Raw genomic sequence first — 9,155 nt, 5'->3', positions numbered from 1 at the left:
TGATGAAGCTGTTGAGAAATATTCATGGACTGACTGAAATTTTTTTAACTTTTATTTTGGAATACGGTTCCATGTGCAGGATTGTTATTAGGTCAACTGTGTGTCACGCAGGGGTTGGGGTACAGATTATTTAGTCACCCAGGTAATTAGCATAGTGCCCGATAGATTTTTTTTTATCCTCTCCCTCCTTCCACCCTCTATCCTCAAGTAGGCCCCAGTGTCTGTTGTTACCCTCTTTGTGTCCATGTGTTCTTGTTCTTTAGGTCCCATTTATAAGTGAGAACATACAGTGTTTGGTTTTCTATTCCTGTGTTGGTTTGCTTAATATAATGGTCTCCAGCTCCATTCGTGTTACCACAAAGGGCGTGATCACATTCATTTTTATAACTGCATAGTATTCCATGTTGTATATGTACCACCTTTTCTTTATCCAGTCTACTGTTGATGGATATTTAGGTTGATTTCATGTCATTGCTATTGGGAATAGTGATACAATAAATATATATGTGCATGTGTCTTTATAGTAGAACCAATCATATTCCCTTCTGAGCTGAATGGTAATTCTGTTTTAAGTTCTTTGAGAAATCACCACACTGCTTTCCACAATGGCTAAAATAATTTACACTCCCACCAGCAGTTTATAAGCGTTTCCTTTTCTCTGCAACCTTGTCAGCATCTGTTATTTTTTGACTTTTTAATTATGACCATTTTGACTGGTGTGAGTTATCTCATTGTGATGCAAATTTTGATTTGCATTTCTCTAATGATTAGTGATGTTGAGCATTTTTTCGTATGATTGTTGGTTGCATTTATGCCTTCTTTTGAAAAGTGTCTGTTCATGACCTCTGCCCACTTTTTTTTTGTAGTACCAGTTCATGTTCTGAGAGCTGTATGACTTCAATCAATTTATTTCATCATCTTACATTTAAAATTTCTATCATGGAAAAGAAAATTAAAGTCAAAATACTCTTAGGGAAATAATTGAGAGAAAAGACATTAAAACAATTGACAATTTATCTGAAAATGTAATATTTGGAAAGGTAATATATTCCTGCTACATGTTCGTGAATATCAATCAAGATCTAAATAAAAGTTTTATAGCTATGAGTTTCTCCTCTAAATATCTTTCCCCAAAATAATGTAGAATTCATCCATCATATCTCTTTTTTAAAATTAATAATCATTCTCTTCCCCAACCTCTATTTTCACTCTGTCTTCTTCTCTACTAGTAATAAAATTTGAAATTGAGAAACCCATACAAAGAAAATGTACTTAAGTCTCCAGCTTCTGGAAAGCACAATTATTTTACTACTTTCGTTATAATACTTAGAGTGAGACGATTTCACCACTCATGGTTCATATTTCTGATCCAAACTTCCTAAAAATTTGTGTTTGTTCATGTCCTCTGTCCACTTTTAATGAGGTTGTTTTTTCTCTTGTAAATTTAAGTTCCTTAGAGACACTGGGTATTAAACCTTGCAGGAGGCATAGTTTGCAAAGATTTTACCCAATTCTGTAGGTTGTCTGTTTACCCTGTTGATAGTTTATTTTGCTGTGCAGAAGCTGTTTAGTTTAATTAGGTCCCATTTGTCAACTTTTGCTTTTGTTGCAATTGCTTTTGGTATCTTCATCATGAAATCGTTCCAGTTTCTATGGTGTTGAATGGTGTTCCCTACGTTTTCTTCCAGGATTTTTATAGTTTCAGGATTTACATTTAAGTCTTTAATTCATCTTGAGTTGATTTTTGAATATGGTGTAAGGGAGATGTCCGGTTTCAATCTTCTGCATATAGCTAGCCAGTTATCCCAGCACCATTTATTGAATACAATGTGCTTTTCTTGTTGCTTGTTTTTGCCAGTTTCATCGACGATCAGATGGTTGTAGGTGTGCAGCATTATTTCTGGGCTCTTATTCTGTTTCTGTTTTTGTACTAGTACCATGCTCTTTTGGTTAGTATAGCCTTGTGATATAGTTTGAATCTAGAAATGTGATTCCTCAGCTTTGTTCTTTTTGCTTAGGATTACCTTGGTTATTTGGGCTCTTTGTGGTCCCATATGAATCTTAAAATAGTTTTTTTCCTAATTCTGTGAATAATTTTATTAGTAGTTTGATAGGAATAGCATTAAGTCTATAAATTGTTTTGGGAAGTATGGCCATTTTAACGATATTGAGTCTTACTATTCATGAGCATGGAATGTTGTTCTATTTGTGTCATCTCTAATTTCTTTGAGCAGTGTCTTGTAATTCTCATCGTAGAGACCTTTTGTCTCTCTGGTTAGCTGTATTCTTAGGTGTTTTATTCTTTTTGTGGGAATTATAAGTGAGATTGCATTCCTGATTTGACTCTCAGCTTGGATGTTGTTGGTGTATAGGAATGCTGCTGATTTTCATACATTGATCTTGTATCCTAAAACTTTGCTGAAGTTGTTTTTGAGATTGAGGAGCTTGTGGACAGAGACTCTGAGGTTTTCTAGGTGTAGAATCATGTTGTCTGCAAACAGGGATAGTTTGACTTCCTCTCTTCCTATTTGTACACCCTTTATTTCTTTCTCTTGCCTAATTGCTGTGGCCAGGACTTCCAGTACTATGTTGAATAGGAGTGAAAAGAGAAGGCACCCTTGTCATGTTCTGGTTTTCAAGAGGAATGCTTCCAAATTTTGACCATTCAGTATGATGTTGGCTGTGAGTGTGTCATGGGTGGCCCTTATTATTTTGAAGTATGTTCCTTCAATGCCTAGTTTGTTGATGGTTTTTAACATGAAAATATGTTTAATTTTATCAAAAGCCTTTTCTGCATGTATTGAGATAATCATGTGGGTTTTGTTTTTAGTTCTGTTTATGTGACGTATCACATTTATTGATTTGCATATGTTGAACCAATCTTGCATCCCAGGGATGAAGCCTACTTAATCATTGTGAAATAGCTTTTTGATGTGCTGCCAGATTCAGTTCGCAAGTATTTGGTTGAGGATATTTGCATCTATGTTCATCAAGGATCTTGGCCTAAAGTTTTCTGTTTTTGTATGTTTCTGCTAGGTTTTTGTATCAGGATGACGTTGGCCTCATAGAATGAGTGAGAGAGGAATCCTTCCTCCTCAATTTTTTGGAATAGTTTCAATAGAATTAGTACCAGTTCTTCCTTATATAGCTGGTAGAATTCAGCTATGAATCTGTCTGGTCCTGGGGTTTTTTTGGTTGACATGCTTTTTATTACTGATTCAATTTTGGAACTCATTATCGGTCTGTTTAGTGATTCAATTTCTTCCTGGTTTAGTCTTTGGAGGATGTATGTGTCCAGGAATTTATTCATTTCTTCTAGGTTTTTCTAGTTTGTGGGCATAGGGGTGTTCATAGTAGTGTCTGAGGGCTTTCTGTATTTCTGTGTGGTAGATGGTAATGCCCCCTTTGTCATTTCTGATTGTGTTTAGTTGGATTTTCTCTCTTTTTTTCTTTATTAGGCTAGCTAGTGGTCTATTTTATTAATTTTTTCAAAAAGTGAATTCCTGAATTCAGTGATCTTTTGTAGGATTTTATGTGACTCAATTTCCTTCTGTTCAGTTCTAATTTTGGTTATTTCTTGTCTTCTGCTAGCTTTGGGGTTGGTTTGCTCGTTTCTCTACTTCTTCTACAGGTGATGTTAGGTTGTTAAATTGAGATCTTTCTAACTTTTTGATATGGGTGTGTAGTGCTATAAATTTCCCTCTTAACATTGCCTTAGCTGTGTCCCAGAGATTCTGGTATGTTCTATCTTTGTTCTCATTAGTTTCAAAGGACTTCTTGATTCTACTTTAATTATATTATTTACCCAAAGGTCATTTGGGAGCAGGTTAATTTCCACATAATTGTTTGGTTTTGAGCAATTTTCTTAGTCTTTCTTTCTAATTGTATTGTACTGTTACCCAAGAGAGTGGTTGCTATGATTTATGTTCATTTTTACTTGCTGAGGATTGTTTTATTTCTGATTGTGTGGTCAATTTTAGAATATGTGCCATGTGGCAATGAGGAGAATGTGTAGCCTGTTTGGGGCTGGATAGTTCTGTAGATGTCTATGAGGTTCATATGATCCAGTGCTGAATTCAGGTCCTGAATATCTTTGTTAATTTTCTGCCTCCGTGATCTGTCTAATACTGTCAGTGGGTTGTTAAAGTCTCCCATTATTATTTTCTGGGACTCCAAGTCTCTTTGAAGGTCTCTAAGAACTTGCTTTATGAATCTGGATGCTCCTGTGTTGGGTGCATATAAATTTAGGATAGTTAGGTCTTCTTGTAGAACTGAATCTTTTACCATTATGTAATGCCCTTCTTTGTCTTTTTTTATCTTTGTTGGTTTAAGGTCTGTTTTGTCTAAAATTAGGATAGCAACCCTGCTTTTTTTCTGTTTTCCATTTGCTTGGTAGATTTTTCTCCATCATTTTATTTTGAGCCTATTTGTGTCATTGAGCCTAGGTGAGAGGGGTCTCTTGAAGACAGCACACCATTGAGTCTTGCTTCTTTGTTTAGCTTGCCAATTTGTGCATTTTAATTGGGGCATTTAGCCCATTAATGTTCAAGGTTAATATTACTATGTGTGATTTTGATCCTGTCGTCCTGTTGTTAGCTGGTTATTATGCAGACTTGTTTGTGTGGTTGCTTTATAGTGTCACTGGTCTGTGTACTCCAGTGGGTTTTTGTAGTGGCTGGTAATGATTTTTCCCTATCATGTTTAGTGCACCTTTTAGGACCTCTTGTAAGGCAGGTCTGGTGGTAATGAATTTTCTCAGCATTTTCTTGTCTGAAAAGGATTTTTATTTCTCCCTCACTGATGAAGATTGGTTTGGCTGGATATGAAATTATTGGCTGGAAATTCTTTTCTTTAAGAATGTTGAATACAGGCCCCCATTCTCTTCTGGTTTGTAGGCTTCCTGCTGAAAGGTCTGCTGTTAGCCTGATGGAGTTCCCTGTGTTGGTGACCTGTGCCTTTTCTCTAGCTGCCTGTAACATTTTTCTTTCATTTTGACCTTGGAGAATCTGATTAATATGTGCCTTGGGGATGGTCTTCTTGTGTAGTATCTTGCTGGGGTTCTCTGTATTTCCTGAATTTGAATGTTGGCTTCTTTAGCAAGGTTGGGGAAGTTTTCATAGATGATATCCTGAAGGCTTATTGGCACTCTTATTCATCACTCCCCCTTTTCCTGTGTGCAGAGCTGACTATGTTGAGGAAAAAGAATCCAGATCATAAGACATTTGTTCTACCAGATTCCAACCACTACTGTGTTAATATCTCTCAAACCTGCCAGGTACATTTGCTCCCAATAATACTCCTATCATCAGATAATTCTTTTAAAGTAAAACTATAATGTATTTTTAAAGGTACACTATAACCATATGCATTGCAACTTCACTGGAGATGAAATGCTTCACCTAATGCCAATCAGGTCACTTTCACTCAAAAATGTATTCCAACCTTTTACAGCATGACTCTCTGTTATGCACTCAAGATTACAAATGGAAAATAGAGCCTTGCCCTCAGAGAACCCATAGGCTACTGAGAAGGGTCAGGGGGAACAGATATATAATATGCACAAATATTTGACATAATATTTAGCATGCTTATTGCAATAAATTTTGAAGTTCTAACTATCATTGGGTTGGTTTCAGGGAGCAAAAAGAGCTTATCATATACATTGTTATAAGTCCTTGACAATAGTATATAACACATGGCAGTGTACTTGGTGTGCATGGGCATTTCACTGCAGATAGTGCACACATTGCCTCATTTGCTCCTCACAACCACCTCTGAGGTAAGGGCAGGTATTATGTCCATTTTAAAGATGAGAAGACTAAGACTCTCTGGTACCTTGTATTGCTCCTTTGCAGCCCTTTTCACAATCATGATGAAATACATAATTGCATGATTATGTACTCACCATCCATTCTCTCTGCTAGAGAGTTAGCTCCATGAAGGCCAAAGCCACATCTGCCTCATTCTCCACTGTGCCTCAGGCCTGGCTCAGTGCCAGGCACAGAGTGGACACTAACATTTTTCTGTCCAGTGCATGTATTAATAATTAGATCTAACACACAAATGTGTTTCATGGACCACTCCAACTCTATTTTATGATAAAGCCTGCCTGCAGAGCTAGGTTGAAACTATTTTGGGGCTGCAACCAGATGAAGCTAAGAAAAGGACTGTGATTTATCAGTGAAGTCTGTTTGAGGCATGAGAGTGGGAAATCACAGCACATGTGCTCTGGAGTTTCCAGCTCTGAATTAGATTTCATGAATTGGATCATGAAGCTCATATATTATGTTGCTTCCATATTAATCATACCAAAATGCCCAGTACTAAACAACCAGTAAATAAATACTTGCTTCAGTTAACTGACTTTATCAGGTGACTAACGGTCAGGCACCAAAAGCTAGTTTCGTTCAATAAAGCTCATCCTCCAAATGTGCCCATCCAAAGTATTAAAAATCCTCTGACAGTGTCTCATTGCCACCAGAGTATTCGAATAACCAATCTGGAATTTATAGATGGGACTCGTGGATCCCTCAAAAGTCTCAGAAAAAATTGATCAAATTTTGCATCAGCCTGGCAAGATACATTTGCCAACTTTTCATTTATTTCTTCATCTTCAAATGGAAACAAGGCTATCTCCCAGCCTCCTAGAAATGTTGTGAAGAATAAGTAATAAAGAAGCATTTGTAAAGCAGTTGACACAAGCTGAAGAGCTCTCTGGCCGTGAGCAAGTGAGAATTCATAAATCCCATTCCTACCAATCCATCCATCATGGCTTCTCCCTGTCCATTTACTTACTATCATTTATTTTTAATCAGAAAACACGTTACTTCAGCTCAGAGGGTTTTTTAAAGATCTCATAGAAAATCTGACCAAAAGAGATCAGGTGTGGGCTATGAAAAATGCATTTACTGCCAGCTGACGAGGCATCCAAATTACTCAAGCCCAAGCTATTTTCACTTATCCTTGGCTCCTCACTTGCTACCTGTATTCAATCAAGGCATTCGAGAGCAAGTTGATGATATTCTTTCCCTTCAAGGCCTTGTATATGGTTGCAGTCAGCCCCTTGCACCAAAGAAGGAAGAAAAACGACATGAAAGAATAAAGAAAAAAAAGAAAATCAATAAATGAAATGAAAAGACAGAACTCATAAGCTTGGGTATATGCCCCCATGTGTTTTGACACATATGTCTTTTTACATGGCTGTTCTTGCTTACCTGACCCACCGTGGACACTCCCAGGGATGGTTTATATGTTGAATGTGTCTGGGTTAGTGCCTGGTGTTGAATAGTCAATAAACTATTGTTTGCAAGTGGAATTTGTTTCAAATGAAACAGCAGTTAAAACTAGATCTTTACCTAGAACTGACACATTCTAAAATAATGAGGATTTTATATGAATCCTTAGCATTTCTGTAAGTTTAAAAACAGAAAAATCCTCTGCCCCCAACTCCTTACCCTACAACCTGTCATAAAAGGTTTGTTAATTGTTAATTTCCCAGTAGGCACAGAGAAGGTCCAAAGAGGCAAAGGAAAGGTAAAGCTTTGAATGCCACGAGAAGGGGGTTCATCTTTACTCTGTATCCCCTGAGGAGCCATCAGAATGTTTTGAACATGAAAAATAAAATGATCAGATCTACAATGAATGAAAATTTTACTGATGGTATGGAGGATGAATTAGAGAGAAGAACCTGGACTTAGGGACACTCATTAGAAAGGAGGTTAATGGCAGTAGTTAAGGAATGTGGCTGAAGTTAGGCGAGCAGAGCAGAGGAGATGGTGAAGATAGGGTCAAGAGACCAGCATGGTTGATGAATACACAGATATGGTAGACAATCAAGATAGAAAACTAAAGAATGAGAAGAAAGACTGACATGCAACAGGAAGAGGCAGGAGGCCTGGCAAATGCTGGCAACATGAGGGAATCAATGGGCAAATCATTTTTTATGTAAGAGCAACCCAAATGGTAACCTTGCAGTCTCCCATAGTATAAAATTAAACTTCTACTTTGAATCAATAGCACATCTTAAATTTTATCACGTGCTGGAGGAAGCATGAATACACAGGTAGAGGAAGCAAATTGCAACTACACATTCTGACTTGATCCATAACCCCACACAGACCTGATGATATTGTTTAGGCACTGGCTACCTTGGTTAACCAGAGCCAAGGAGCAGGAACCCTCAACTGAGCACTTGGGTCCACAGGAGAATTTGTAACAGGGCAAGAAAATCTGCTGTCAGTGAAGTGTTTTATAAAACAATTTCATGGCATATCCAGCATATCCTACAGTTGGTTCAAAGAGCAGAGAAAAGGAGAAGCTAATACTTATTTTATCTTAAAATGTTAATCCATTTATTTTTACATAGGACTCATCATAGAATTCATTATGATTCAAATTGAATTTTCTTCTAAAATAATCAACCATTTATATTTAAAAAATTATTGAATTTTCAATTTTTATCCTGTCAATTTGAAATTCTATTTTTGTCATTTGTGAAATTTTGTATAATTAGCTTATATCTCTACTTCGTTCTATATCATTACACTATGTTAATAATCATGGCCTTAAAAGTAATATCCAAGAAGGAAATAGAAACCTCTCTTGACTCTGGGTAAATAAAATGAGAAATCTTAATCTCTCTTTATAAGTACAGTGATCAGTTTCTAAGTGCCTGCCAGAAAGCTTAAGAGTTAGGGGGGAAAATGCATTTTAATACGAATACGTTTCTACAGCACCTTCAATAGATGCTTCAAGACAACTGTCACTGACTTAGCAACAATATTTTCTTGAATAAAAAGAATATTTCTATGTCAATAGATTTAATATTTTATTTTTCTGTGGTAGATATTACATCTATTTTGTTATTTAGTTGGCATAAATGTTTTTGAAATATTATTTGGATAATTCCATAAATTAAAATAGAAAGTTAGTATGAAAATTCATAATTAACTGAAAATTATATCAGCTGGGGTAAAAGCATTATCAGTAACCTTACCAAGAATTTTTTAAGGTTGCATTATGCTAAAAGAAAGAGGAAGATACAAAGAGAGAAAGGGCGGGAGAGAGGAAGGGAAGGGAAGGGAAGGGAAGGGAAGGGAAGGGAAGGGAAGGGAAAGGAAGGGAAGGGAAGGGAAGGGAGGGGAGGAGAGGGGAGG

The sequence above is a fragment of the Rhinopithecus bieti genome, unplaced genomic scaffold, assembly GCF_001698545.2.
Source record: "Rhinopithecus bieti isolate Rb0 unplaced genomic scaffold, ASM169854v2 scaffold_15087, whole genome shotgun sequence".
Classification (NCBI taxonomy): domain Eukaryota; kingdom Metazoa; phylum Chordata; class Mammalia; order Primates; family Cercopithecidae; genus Rhinopithecus; species Rhinopithecus bieti.
The sequence above is the reverse complement of the archived record's forward strand: the minus strand, read 5'-3'. Positions refer to the sequence as shown.